We start from the raw sequence: 15,525 nt of genomic DNA on the forward strand, positions 1-15,525 counted from the left end.
CTACAGCAGGGGGCAAAGAAAGGACACCACATTTTACTGTCCAGATTGCCCTGGAAAACCTGCACTCTGTGTCGGTGACTGCTTCAAGCTGTATCACACAGTTTCCCATTTTTAATTTTTTTTTTGTTCCTGCTCCATTTTTGTATTTTTTTTTTATTTTTTGTTACATTTACTGTTTTTTAGCTTTTATTTGCTCCACCATTTTTAAGCGTTTTTATTTGCACTGTCAAGTGACCCCTGTGTCCATTCCGTGGCATGAGGGACCACTTAAGGTGCTAGATCAAATCCCTTCTTGGAGATAGGCCAGGCTTTCTTGTAACCTGTCCCTACTGATAGTTGGGTACAAGCATTTTTCTTTACCCAGATGTAAAATTCCTACTGAATTTGAATTGCTCATGTTCCAAATGTGGCCCTTTTGCCCCCAAACAATCTGACAAACCCATGCATGTGGGGTATCAATGTACTCAGGAGATGTTGCTGGACACATATCTGGGTGTTGTGTGACAGCAACATATACCAGGAGCTGTAATTTCACACCTGAAGTACAAAGTATGTGAAAAAAACACCAAAAACAATTACTATCCCAAACTTTGACAAGGGTTGGTGGTAGGATTAGTGCATGGAAAGGGTTAAACTATCAGCATCTAAAATACCCTGGGGTGTCTAGTTTTCAAAAATATATGGTTTGGTGGGGTAAATTTAATTTGCTGGCTTCAAAGATGCCCCAAATACCACATAGAGACAGAATTACCAGATTCAGAGAAAAATGGTTTTGAATTAGCAAAACGCTACTTGTACTTATTGCCCCATAACGTGTAGAAGAAAGCAAAAAAACATAAAAACATTGGGTATTTCTAAACTCGGGACAAATAGTAGAATCTATTTAGCAGGTTTTTTCAGTAGTTTTTTATGATGAATAAAAGATTTTTCAAATAAAAGTGAGAAAATGTGTTTTTTTTTCAATTTTTCGTCATATTTTATTATTTTTATTATAGGAAATTACATCATATGAAAAAAATTTTGGTGTCTGAAGAAAGCCCTTCTTGTCCTGAAAAAAACAATATATAACTTGTGTGGGTTTAGTAAATGGGTTAAGAGAAAATTACAGCTAAACACAAACACCGCAGAAACGATAAAACAGCCATTGTCACGAAGGGTACAAAAAGTAAAATCAGCCTTTGTCACGAAGGGGTTAAAATGCCCTTGTGGGTTAGCCTATGTGGGTGAGTGTAGCATAATTAAAATCAACAAATCCTTAACTATTTACCACTTCCTAAAGTATGGTCATATAGTATCGCAACTAAGAATTTGTGCTATCCCTGATAACAAACAGAAATACTCAAGGTCAAAATAATTTATTAACTGTAAACATACATTGCCCAACATACAGATCTTAGCATCTACATACCTAGGAACTCAGGGTTTGAGTCTGAGCCTCAGTTTTGTTTTGCCCCAATCTTAGCGTATCTAGGTGAAGGGGCAGATTCTCATGGTCACACAGTCTATTCTATACTGCTGTGATCATGTAGAAGACTCCCAACCGGTGCTTTATTAACCAGTATATTACAGTTGATATCCATGCTTGTATGCCGGTGACTCAATTAAGTGTATCTTCACGTAGCGACAAGTCAAGGATTCCATGAGGACTGGTATTAGAGCCATTTTGGTAACACACTTGATGAGTCCCTTCATAGAATTGAACAAAGGGCTATTAAAGGGTTAGTATTTTAGTCTCAGGGTCAATTCAGAATAGAAAGTTCCTAGGTATGTCTATTTATTCACATTTCACTCTTATATTTGTATTATATTAATAGTTATATATATTTTATTGTTTCATTTGGGTGGTTGGGTTTTCACGGTCCTGTGACAAGATTGAGGCCCTTACTATATGAGAATACCTGGGAAATCTCTGGGTTTGACCCCGAGATTGCCGGATCAGTGCTGCTCCTCCGGTTCTCCGGGTCAAGACCCAAATCCTCCAGGTTGTGGGAGCGGGCTCTTTACACACCCTGCTCCCCGCCCATTTGTTCCTTTAAATGGGGGTGTTTCCCACTGCTGTCAGTGGGAACGCCCCCGACATCAGTGGGAACGCTTCCTATGTCAGCGGGAACTCCCCCAACGTCAGGACCGCCCACCAACATCAGCGGGACCGCCCACTGATGTCAGTGTGTAGTCCTGGCCGTATCCCGCAAGGGTAGGCTCTGGGTAGCCGGAGCCGAGAAGTTCCCATACTTTATTACCTACAGGGATCTAACAATCACTTTGTTTTTGGCAACCATTGAGTCGTAAATGAGTTGTAGGAAGCAGTTGTAGGAGCCTCCTTCTTTGTAATTCCAGCTTGAATACACGAGTTGGTTCAGTGACACACAACATACATAGTGACGTGCCCAGGCCTAGGCCCAGACCTAGGATGGCAAGTCAAGGGGGGCCATGATGCCCTTGCTAGAAAATGCCATATCATAAAGGCACACAGTGCCTTTTAATACAATCAGGGAGCTGACTGCGGAGGAGGTGGCTGGTAGAGGTGTCTTACCTGGGTCAGGTCTAAGACAGTGCCCAAGGTAAATAGACCACTGAACATATAATCAAGCTTGGTTATATTCTTGTCATTGCTTGCGTCTGGATACTTTATATACCTGGTTAATATGGATACAGTTGTCACAGAAGACTCTTCCATGATAATATAATCACGCCATGCATTCTGTGTCTTTGCATTGTCAATGGCTTTACCCGACAAAAAATTGTGAGGTATGCCAGTTCTTAAGTTTTAATCAGTTGGCCGAGGTAGTGGTTTTTTTTGTTATAGTTTGATTTTGTATCACTCATGCATACTACAGTAGTGTGCGGTCAATACATTTCCAATTTAGAACCAACCATAGGGTCACAAGCACATGATCATAGTTGCCACATTCCATCCTATACTCCTGCAGCTGTGAGGCATGTGGTGGTTAAATGCAGGGCTGCATTGTGACATGACATCATATACAGCCCATTCTGCATGCTCATCTAAAGTGTCGCCTGGTATACCACTCATAATAGCCATCTTCCAAGATATGAGCCTCATTTCAATTGTCTGTTCTAAATTGAGACATTTCATAGCTATGCATGACCACCTGGTCCTTTCTAATACTCTGATATTATTTCTCCTTGGTAACAACAAGATTGGTTAATAACTGCAGTGCTTCTTAGTTTTAAACATAGAATGTTTCAAAGATAGCATGTGGAATGCATGTGGAATGCTAGTCAAGGGATGGACCTTCAGTAAAGAGAAATAATAGTAGCTGGACCTTTCTCTTAGCAACCCCAGCTGCTCTCCCCAGAGGTTGAGGCCCGGGTACTATGCAGCCAGTGGGACTTGGTTCAGAATTTCAGGAGAGCTTTATAAATGATCAGGCTGAAAAAAAAACATTGGAACTCAGAACTGTACTAAACAGTACAAGTCATCGTGTTTTTGTTTTGTTTTCTACTAAAATATTTTGCCTCAAATACAGCATCGAACGAGTTAGTAATTCTTTTGGCTGGCAGTCCTGCTTGTCAGAACATTTGTGACTAATCAGCCTAGCGGGCTCAATGTACTTTTTGAATATTACTATTTTCCTTTGTGTCTATCCAGCATGATTGTTAAGAGTATTTTAATGTGAATTTTAGTCTTTATGTCTAATATCCATAAATGATGCATGTAATGTATCGCTACAAGCTGATCATCAGTAATTTGAGCAGAGGCCAGGCGTGTTTAGCATCGCATTCCTTATCAGCTCAAATCATTTTTAGTGGATTTTGCATATTAAATGATTGTCAATGGGATCATCACCATCAATACTTTATATGATCTTCACGATGTGATTGCACTATAGAATCATTCACTTCATTTCTAATTATCCCTAATCTGTTCCTACAAATGCTTCGAAAGAGCAGCAAAGGGAATAGTAAAGTTATATTAAGCCCTATTATAACAGCGCTCTTCCAGGCACATTAAAGTTTTCTAAATATGAGAATGTTGTTGCTTAGTAACACAATATTGCAAGGAGGTTGCCTATAATCAAGCAGTTGCTGGTACGGAGCTCTAACCTTTCTATTTTTTTTCTCATGATAGAGCATCTCAGCTGAATGAAAAATATTAGCCGTGTGCTGTCCTTTTTACCATTTGACATAATCATTTATTGTGCTCTGGTGGCCTCACATAATACAGAGTACTTCATTACTATCCCAAAGAGCATTTCCATCTTAGTATTTGACTATGGAAATGACTAAAGGAGACATCTGATAATTTGAATTATATTTTATAATGTGCAATGACAGAGAATAATCAACTTGGAAATAAGCAAACCATAGTATGGAATGGTAAGCTATAATAATTGTGTGTGTATATTTTGATCTTGGTCAACAGTTTCATAGACATTGAGTATGAAAAGGACTTTGTAAATTAAATGTGTAAATGTTTTTATACCTTATTAGAACTTGATGTTTGAAATCGCATGTGCTGTTTTTCAGTTAGCCAGGAGGAGTAATTTTTTTACTTGCATGCCGTTTCTCGATCAAGTCTATATTATCAAATGAGAGACATCCTCACCTGTCTTGTGGTTGCCTGAAACAATGCGGAATGCTTTGGATTTCATCTTATGGGTAGACTTCAGTTAACAAAGTAAATGTGTGAAACAGTCTTGGTAGATGGTTTCCATGGAAACAGATAGACGTAAGCCAAACAAAAGAAAACAAGCTTTACCCCTGTCATCTGGTTTTCCATATTTACATGAGTAATAAAAACCTTATATTCTGGCTGATAAACTGTTTGGTAGAACAAACTCTTGAGCTTTTGTGTTTCTGTAATCCCTAAAACGTGTACACAAACTTTTAACAACCAAATCAGATTGGTGGTTTTTATTTGCTAAACTACGTGATTCTGGATCAGGTATAGGGAACTCTTGCGTTATTAAATGACACAACATGGAGGGAGCGCTTTATGGAACATGATAAATCAAAATTGTTATACAGCTTTTAACATAACCTAGCATCTTGTAAATATTATATATTTTTTTATCTCTGACTGTAGGGTGAATGGCATTGAGGGGGCCAGGTGTCCCTGATGAGAGTGGGGACCAGGTATGTTTGTACTCCCATTGGCATAGCAAAGCGAATGACAATTTCAGTGGCCTAAGAGGGACACTTGTTTTAGGTCTCATTGATAGTAGTGCGGCTGAAGACAGTTCTCTTCCCTGATTTTTTATGCGGGTTTTAGGACCCGTTTAGCAATTTATTTAGCATTAGTGATGCATTTAGAAAAAAAAGCATTAAGTGTTTTATTAACACACTCCATGAACGCATTCTCTGGTGGTTCTATATACATTACTGTGGCTTTTAGGGCTGTAAAGCACTGATACACCAATACCCAGGAAACATTCTGAGCTCCTAGAAAAGTGAAATATCTGAAAAGGAAAATGGCACGAAAGATTTGGGTCACAAACAGGGCCGGCCCGACAATGGAGCCGAGTGGGGCAACCGCTCCAGGCGGCACTTTGCTTACCAAGCTGTCAGTACCCGCTCGGCGCCCCTCTCTCTCTCCTCTGCGGCGAGTCTTCCTGTTCGGTCTCGGTGCCGGCTTGTAATGCTGAGTGCCGGAAGATTTCCGGTGCTCAGCATTACAAGCCGGCACCGAGACCGAACAGGGAGACTCGCCGCAGGACTGCTGAAAGGTGAGTACAAGGGGGGGATGGGGGGCGGCAGGGACAGAGGGAGAGGAAGGGTAGATAAGGGGGGGGCGTCATTTTAAAATTCGCCCCAGGCGGCATTTTGCCTTGGGCCGGCCCTGGTCACAAAGAGGTATACTTGGCGGATTGAGTTGAGTTGAGTTGATCGCACTTCTGCTCTCCATCATCCTGTGTGCTAAAATCACTCATCTTCTCACTTATGCCTCCAACTCATCATTTTGTCAATAAACCCTTTTGGGGGTTATTTTCAGTTATGTCTGTCTTTGTATATACTGAAATTGTAATAAAATGTGTTAACTGAAAAAAAGGTTTTCAGGATATTTAAACTCAATCTCAAGAATTTGTTTTCCAGAAAGGTTTACATAGGTGTATCAAGCATCAAAGTAAAAAGCATTACAATAACTTATACATTTAATAGGTTACTACTGGTATAAACAAGTTTTACATTCAAGAATGATTTAGGTGTTGTCATTTTACTGCAAAAAATACTGAAATATCAAGTCTTTTTCACATACTGTTTCCCCTCATATTATGGCTGAACATAGGGTGTTAATTAGTGTGATGCAGAGAACAGTACCATGACTATAAAAAGAGGATGCACAGTAAATGATTTAGAATTAACATAGAAGTGTGATGTGTCTATACTCTGTCTAATCTACCATGGCAGTGTGATAAAAGGAACTGTAAATGAGGAAAATGTTAAAATATAGGTGTGATGTATCTGAGTTATGCTACAGCCTATCAAATCGGCATATTACCACTGAAAAAATTATATGAAAAGTATATTACAATAAGTAGTTAATATAACACTAATGACACCTAAAACTGCAGAAAATTAAGCCCTGGTTGATAAATAAAGTAAAACAGAAATGAATGAATGGAAAAAAAGGCCATCTATCCAAATCACACACATTTGAATATTGTAAAGGTTAATAATAAGGCTTATGCGTCGCATCATTCTAACCAATTCCGAGCCATGTTTCATACCAAGTGTGATATTTTTTTGCTAATAGATGTTCAAAAAGTTTGTAAGAAATAACCTAGAAAACAAGAATTGCTATTTAAAGGCAAAATCTAGACAGGACTAAGTGGTTTTGCAAAATTTCAATATAATTAACATTGAGAGCGTTTGTTTCTTCTTTTTGTGTTGCAATAATTTTAAATGTCACACTTTGCATTTATGCTTTCTCAATGGGGTACAGAATGCCTTAGCATGAACTATGTATACATCAGTTGTCATCCGATTTTAAGAAGGGGAAATTGGTATTTTAAAGGATTCTCAGCGTGTAATCATTTTTTCGCAATTTTTTTTAATTATAAGAAATTAATAGTTGATATAGGTTGTTCATAAAAAAGTTTTATGTTGCAATTAATATTTCATATTCTGACTTTAGTATTTTATGTTTTGTTCTAGGATTGCTTCCCCTATAGTAATAGTGGCATTTACTGTTGCTATAACCATGCTGACTTCCTCAATGAAGAGGACTGGGCACAGAGTGTGAACAAATTCAAGTTTAACCCCTTCGTGACAAAGGCTGATTCTATTTTTTGTACCCTTCGTGACAATGGCTGTTTTATCGTTTCTGCGGTGTTTGTGTTTAGCTGTAATTTTCTCTTAACCCATTTACTAAACCCACACAAGTTATATATAGTTTTTTTCAGGACAAGAAGGGCTTTCTTCAGACACCATAATTTTTTATATATGATGTCATTTTCTATAATAAAAATAATAAAATATGACGAAAAATTGAAAAAAAAATAAAAATTTCTCACTTTTATTTGAAAAATCTTTTATTCATCATAAAAAACTACTGAAAAAACCTGCTAAATAGATTCTACTATTTGTCCCGAGTTTAGAAATACCCAATGTTTTTATGTTTTTTTGCTTTCTTCTACACGTTATGGGGCAATAAGTACAAGTAGCGTTTTGCTATTTCAAAACCATTTTTCTCTGAATCTGGTAATTCTGTCTCCATGTGGTATTTGGGGCATCTTTGAAGCCAGCAAATTAAATTTACCCCACCAAACCATATATTTTTGAAAACTAGACACCCCAGGGTATTTTAGATGCTGATAGTTTAACCCTTTCCATGCACTAATCCTACCACCAACCCTTGTCAAAGTTTGTGATAGTAATTGTTTTTGCTGTTTTTTAAACATACTTTGTACTTCAGGTGTAAAATTACAGCTCCTGGTATATGTCACTGTCACACAACACCCCGATATGTGTTCAGCAACATCTCCTGAGTACATTGATACCCCACATGCATGGGTTTGTCAGATTGTTTGGGGGCAAAAGGGCCAAATTTGGAACATGCCTCCTCAGCCGTATACCGCTGCATGGCAACAATTGCAGCAAAAATAGTAGGGAAGGAAAGGGTTAATGGCTCTAATAAAAAAAATTAAAAAAACCCTAAAAAAAAGTACAAAAAAAAATAAAAAGTAAAAAAAAATGTAAAAAAAAAGAACCCCAAAAACAATTGCCACTATGCAAGATCACTGTTTATGCAGTGATCAATGGCAATGAAGGGGTTAATATTAAATGGGTGGCTCTTATAAGAGCCTTTGGATCAATAATAATATATATTATTGAGAATACCTAAAAACACACTGATCTGTCTCTCTCCCTCACTAGAAGCAAGTGAAGGAGGGAGGCAGATCCAATACTGATCAAAGGCAATGTTTAGAAAACATTGCCTTTGATTTATCAGATCATGATCACTCTTATGAGTGATCTGACCACTAGGGGTGTTATTCACTGGATGTCCATGACATCCAGCAACACCCCCCCCCGATGATGACAGCAGGCTCCGCCCCCGGCTTGATGGGCGCCGCCATCTTGAAACACCGCATGTGTTTCGAAGACGCCGGCACCGGGAAGGTAAGTTGAGCATTTAGGAAGCGATCGCGAGTCGCTTCCTTTGCTAAACAGGTGTTGCAAAGATGCCTCGATACTGAGGCATCTTAGCAACACCAGCTAAGCAAAGGAAGCGACTCGCGATCGCTTCCTAAACCCGTTTTTCGGCGGCGGGCGCCGCCATGTTTGAAAGACGTGCAGTCTTTCAAACATGTTTTTTTATTTGCTCCTAGGAGCGATCGGGGGGGGACGGGAATGTTTTTTTTGGTGTTGCTCAATGCCTCGATGTCGAGGCATTAGAGCAACACCGTTTGAGTGAAAAAATCGATCACGGATCGATTTTTTCACCCGTTTAAAGACGTGCCGGTCCTGGCACGTCAATTGTCATAATCGTCACGATTTTCGGTGACGTGCCCGGACCGGCAATTGTCATCAAGGGGTTAAAAGAAACAGATGTCAATAGGGATATTTCTGATTACATAACACATCACCTGATCTGAGTGGTCACTACCTATCAAAAGTGGTCTAAGGAAGGAAATGTGGTGAACCAGTGACAGGCAGCCAAGGCTCACTGATGCATGTGGGGGGCAAAGGCTGGCCTGTGTGGTCAAATCCAACAGATGAGGCAGGTGGATAGAAAGATAGATAGATAGATAGATAGATAGATAGATCTACATACATGAGAACATTATGGTCAAGACAACATTAAAGACTTGTTAATTACTGAGATGACTTTTCATCTCATTGAAACTCACACAAAACAAAAACACACTGGTTAGTGAATACATTAAGTATCACACTCACCAACAAAGATGGTGTGAAATCACTAAATGGACGAATGCCAAGAGGACATATCTCCTGAAATTTCACATGTAGGCATTCTCAAGGGGATCAAAATTATAGTTGACCTTGTTTACTGCCAGAACCATTTTAATGCCAGAAATGTTTGTGGTTTACTAGGTACTGAGATACGACTGCTAGATTGGGTTAAATAGAAAGTACACAAACCTCATATTTTGCCATATGATGTTATATACAATGCTGAAAAAATCTTGAGTACAATTAAGTATAAAGATAACTCAAATCTTAATTAGCATGAGAATTATATCAGAAGCTATTATACAGTAATTTCATATTATGCAATTTGTGAAATGTAATCAAGTTACAAAATAGACAAGGGAATATGCAAGCAAAGAAAACACTGTCGTTTTAAAACGGTAACATTTTTCTTTTCAGTAACTGAGCTCATAAGACTAATATTAGGAGAACTCCCTGGGGAATTAAACATATTTTAACCCCTTAATGACAAAGCCCGTACATGTACATGCTCAAAATGCATTGTTTTCAATGGGTTTGGGGACCGCCCATTCTCCTTAAGGGGTTAAGCCATATTAACCTAGATTAAGGTTGTTCATCTCTCTGCATATCATAAAATGTAAATATATTATCTACCAACAAACATGTATTGCAGGCATCCTACAAAAAAAACTATAGGCATGATGGAACTCCATTTAAATTCCACTATAAAACCTTTGATTTCTATATTTATATTTACGGTAGTCTCTTTTCCTAAAACTAGAAGGTCACCTGATTTTGGTCCATCAGTCATAATTATATAGGTCAGGATTTCCTAGTGGCAAACTAATGTCCCATGTGGACTAAGGTCTAATACCTGCTAAGAATCACATGTGAATCTCTGTGTTCTTCAAATTTACCTACCAGTCTCCCTGTAGGTAATCAGTAGGTAATCAGTAGATAATCAGTAGGTAATCAGTAGGTAATCACCACAGAAAGTCACATATAATGTTTCCGCAGTCACATGTTAACCTCCTAGGATATTTATGCAGGGCTACAATATTTGTAACACCCAAAGGGATAATTATGATCTGATTGGGGTCAGATTAGGGAAACCTTCACTTGAAAAGCAAATTCTAGTTGAGGCCAAACTCAATAACCAAATGCAATTTCAAATAGCAGATGCTAAGACTAACAAAGCACATGAATTTATTATACGTGGTTTCACTCCAAGAGCTGAAAATGAATATGCAGTTACTTTTTGGGTACCAATTAAAGATCTAATTTAATTGAAAATTGTTCACATAAAAGCTACTAAACAAGGGGTTTTAACTATAGGGAGTGGCTGAATTGGATTTACTCTGTAAAAGGTGCTTCCAAAGGGATGATGTCATTATATCGTGCAAATACATTTGAGATCCATAAAGGGGACATCATTACCTAGAGCGGATAATAAGAGGCTACTTACTAAGATTAGAAGAGCTACAGTTCCATCTTAAACAAAGGCTGATGTTCTCCATAGTAACTGTTGTAAAACAGTCCATACTACTTATGGAGGTTTCTCCCAAAATTGCATGGGTTTAGAAGAGCTTTTTTGATTTTTTTCATTTTTGAAAGGTTGAAACACAGAAACGTAGAATTTGATGGCAGATAAGAACCATTTGGATTCTAGTCTGCCCTTTTTTCCCCAAAGTAGCCTTAATCAGTCCTTTGTTTTGTCTTAGATTCAGGATAGCTTTATGCCTATCCCATGCATATGGAGATAAATGTTTTTAACAACTTTCCTAGCTACATAACTGTGTGTGTAAGGGATCTGTACAAAACATGCAGTCCCGGGCGCCGGAGAGGCAGCGGGGTTAGGATACAGATCCCCCGCAGCGGTGCAGGGGACCTGCATCCTACTCTCTGATACGCTCAGACAGCCTCCCCTGCCGGCACTTTCCACGGGGGGAGTGTCGGCACGGGAGGTTGTCTAAGCGCATAGCGCAGACGTTCACCAGTAGCGGCGATGCGAGCATAAACAACCTCCGCTGCCAGCACGTCTGCACGATGTGCTTTAACAATCTCCCTTGCCAGGAATTCCCACGGGGGGAGTCCTGGAAAGGGAGATTTTAGATCTTGCAGACGTGCCGGCAGCGGAGGTTGTTTATGCTCGCATCGCCGCTGCTGGTGAACGTCTGCGTGAACAATCTTCCTTGCCGGTACTTCCCACGGCGGAAGTGCCGGCACTGGAAGTTAAATATGCGTTATGCTTAGATGTCCCCCGCCGGCCCCGCAAGACCCCGTGGAGTCTGCACCGGTAAGTCTGGTGAGGGGGGGGGACATCTTGGGGACAGCATATGGCAGTGGCAGCATATCTCGGGGGGGTAGAGTGGCAGCATATCTCGGGAGGGATAGAGTGGCAGCATATCTCGCGGGGGGTACATCTTCGGGACAGAGTGGCAGCATATCTGGGGGGGGGGCAGAAACTTTTTTCTTTAAAAAAGCATCTAACTTTTAGGGTGCGGCCTATATTCGGGTGCAGCCTATATCCGAGCCAATGCGGTATTTATACAAAAGATAGGCAGACATATTTTCTTTTCTTAGTGGTTTAATAATTCACAATTTCACATAATATAGACATATTACCTTATAATGCATTAGATTTTACTATACATTAGGATTTCACAGCTAATGTTCTTGCTGTTTACCAGTAACTCTACTATGTACTTCAATTAATGATACATATCACCCTTGGTATTGCTCCATTCCTATTTATTGCATATTTACGTCCTATGTTCTGCTGTTATGATAATGTGTCAACAATTTAGTATTTTTTTAAAAAGTAAATTTTAAATGCATTGTTTAAATGTAAAATCTAACATGAGGACTCAACAAAGCAAATGAAGGTCTCGTAACTGATTGTACTGTATACCTAAATTGTGTTTCTTTGGTATAACTATGGGATATAACCCCCATTTAATGTGAGTCTATCCTGCAATTTGTTGCATACATCCCAAGTGTTCCTCTGTTGGAGGGGCAGCCCCCTTTTGGGACCCTAATCCCTATGTTCCAGAGTGCTTGCTGGGTACTAGTATTACACAGTCCTTCCTAGTGCTAAAAGCAAAAATAATTTATATATGAAAAACAGAAAACAGGTTTACAAATCATCTTAATAACTCTCCAACCACTCTCTCTGAGACAAGTGTCCCTCGTTGGTATGGAGTATTCCAAAGATATAATAAGCAGAAATCATATATTTTCCACATTATCATTGAGAAGCAAACAGAGGTAAAAAAATCAGATGTACTAGCTATGGATTAAAATTCAGACATCATTTTTCATTCTCTTTGTCAGGTAGTTGCCTATAGAGTCATTTTACACAGAAAAAAACAAACGTTTTTTTAGCTCTATGATTGCACTACTGACTTTTTACGAACTAAAAAATAAATATAACAGAAAAAACTAAACACGTTTTCTTGGTGCTCGGTCTCATATTCTTAAAAAAATAAAACAGGTTGGTGTCAGACTGCTGTCACTTTTGTGGCATTAACTGCTAAAAGGAATATTTTAAGATTTTATCAAATGCTACATTGTAAATGTCTCTATAGAGAATGACAGGTGATATTTGAACTGTAAATAACAAGCCTTTTTGGTAATGACCTAGAGTTGACTTTCGTTTGAGATGTTAATGAAACATATTCTAATTGGGTCCTGCAGACCTGCAGATAAATAAGAGGGGAGATGCTCCATGAATATCCATGAATGTTTTACCTAACTATACACAGTATATATTTCACCTGCCTATATTTTACATATACAGAGTGAGAGTCAGAGAGAGAAGGAATGGTTTGCTGCCTCATGTGCGACACAAGCTGAGCCCCAACCAAATAGGTCCAAATTACCAATATGCAGGATATCCAGAAAATAGTTGAAAGGGGAGGACTGACAGCAAGAGCGGAGCACCCTCTAGCCTTCAGTATTTTTGTCACATCTGGATCAGCTCACTTATCTCTAGCGATTTGGCAGCTGTATATGTTTTTAAGAACGTGAATTCTGTAGGACATATTACATCTGCCACTGCCATTTAGTTTCATTCTGTCCAATCAAATGCAAGGAAATAGATTTGTTTCTTTCTATATGTTTTCTTTTCATGGAAATAACCAGACTGGAACTCGTTTCCCTATCCCTTGAAAAAGTGTTCTCAAACTCCACTATTCACAAACCAGTTACAACATTCTCTTATTGAGCCTCCACTCACATCAGTGCAGTTAAATGAAATAGATGGTAGTGGATACTCTAATGTTCTGCCAGTCAAATTCATATATTATGTGGGTTGTGTATAAAGGAATTAGCGTAGTTAAAATTAAATTAACCATCTAGGAGTGACTGAGATCTTAAAGAGGGCACCCTTTCCACTTTGTTTTCAACATAACATCATGTATACCATCATATAGACCAGTGGTGCATAACTCCAATCCTCGAGGTCCACAAACTGGCCACAGTTTATGAATATCACAGCTTGGACACAAGCGTTCGGTTAAAATGTAATTAAACTACGTGATTTAATGCAAGGATGCATAGAATATGTGGCCTGTTTGCAGCTCTAGATGACTGGAGTTGTTCAACCCTGATATAGACATTAATTAGCCTTCAATGTACCCAAGACCCAATGTTATTTTATATCTATAATCATCCTGCTTCATCTCTGCACAACCTAAACCCATATGTGTCATTTTGGTATTGTCTATATTTACTACAAACAGCAACACTATATGATACATAAAATAAAATGACAAAATGCAAATATGAGCTCAAAAGTGTCAAAACCAAATCAAGTTACTGATTGAAGCATTTGTCACACACTGGTGCTGTAGATAAAACCATTCACCAACATCCTAAAAATACCTACAAATATAACACAGCAATGACCACACTGGACCATACAGACACCAACTTTTGGGCAGAATCATAGCGTCTAATCTGGGAAGATGGGTTCCTGTATGGATGGATGGATGGATGGATGGATGTCTATTACCAACAGCAAAGTCATAAAGAAGATAGCACTGTTGCATTAAACCCAACATAGAAACATATAAATCATATTAATTAGCTAGTATTGGCCCAATGAGGAAAATTTATCTTTTTTTTTTTTTTTTATTTTTTTTTTTATTAAGAATTTTCATATTATTACAAAACATATAACATTTCTTCCATAGATGCCATGAAATTACAGCAGGAAAACATACAAAGTGACCGTGCCTTCAACTAGTTATAGGAAGATAAATATCATAATCATTATTACCAACTTGGATATAACATTCAAGTTGAGCATGCATACCTCACTCGTTCACACTACACACGTATGCTTGGGGTAGACCTTAGATTGTGTTGGGCGGAAGAATTCCCACAGGGGAGCGTCTAATCAAGCATGTCACTATATAAGTTTACCCACGGGCGCCATATTTGTTCGTATATTTTATAAAGGCCTCTGGAAACAAAGAAACCTTGTTCCATCTTTTTTTGATATTTAACCTGGTTAACAACATCACTCCACTCTATTTTTGCTGATTGTTTCCATTTTCTTGCAATACAAATTTTTGCTGCTAAGTACAACTGAGAAATTAAAATTTGTTGTATCTTGCTCACTACCGGAAAATTAATGTTAAATAAAAAAGATTCCACTGTAATTGTTTGTTTTGTTTTTGATAGCTTAGATATCATATCGTTAAGGTTACCCTTTAGAGAGTCAAGCATAGGGCAGTCCCACCAGATATGTAGCATATCGCCTATATCCTTCTGACACCTCCAGCAAAAGTTCGAAAATACTTTGGATATTTTATGTAATCTTGTTGGAACTAAATACCATTGATACATTATTTTATATTGAAGTTCTACCAACGAAATGCAGTGGGTATTCTGTGTAACAATAGATAACCCTTGAAGCCAATCTTTTATGTCATAGACGTTTCCTATTGAATTTTCCCATTTCAATATGGGGGGATATTTTTCCCGAACATTAAATTCTTTACTTAAAGACAATATCCTTGAGAGCTGTCCTTTTCTCTGAATGTTATTTAATAGCCTATTAATTTGATGATTTAATGGCAATATATACTTCTTGGATATATAGTTTTTCAACCTCAAATATGAGAACAGATATTTGTTTTGGATATTGAATTTAATTTG

The 15,525-nt window shown here is 38.3% G+C and overlaps 1 protein-coding gene and 1 non-coding gene across 2 annotated transcripts in view; one reads left to right on the forward strand and one right to left on the reverse strand.

The window, feature by feature from the left end:
* LOC149280687 (polypeptide N-acetylgalactosaminyltransferase-like 6) overlaps window positions 1-15,525 on the reverse strand; it is a 537,937-nt gene that overhangs the window by 216,003 nt on the left and 306,409 nt on the right. The window lies entirely within an intron of this gene.
* Window positions 219-348, forward strand: LOC149280688 (small nucleolar RNA SNORA35). Its single transcript, XR_016278135.1, has one exon. It is a non-coding gene; the product is annotated as a small nucleolar RNA SNORA35 (small nucleolar RNA).

This window comes from Sceloporus occidentalis, unplaced genomic scaffold (assembly GCF_023333645.1).
Source record: "Sceloporus occidentalis isolate IW3139 unplaced genomic scaffold, rSceOcc1.0.p SCAF_149, whole genome shotgun sequence".
NCBI classification, from domain to species: domain Eukaryota; kingdom Metazoa; phylum Chordata; class Lepidosauria; order Squamata; family Phrynosomatidae; genus Sceloporus; species Sceloporus occidentalis.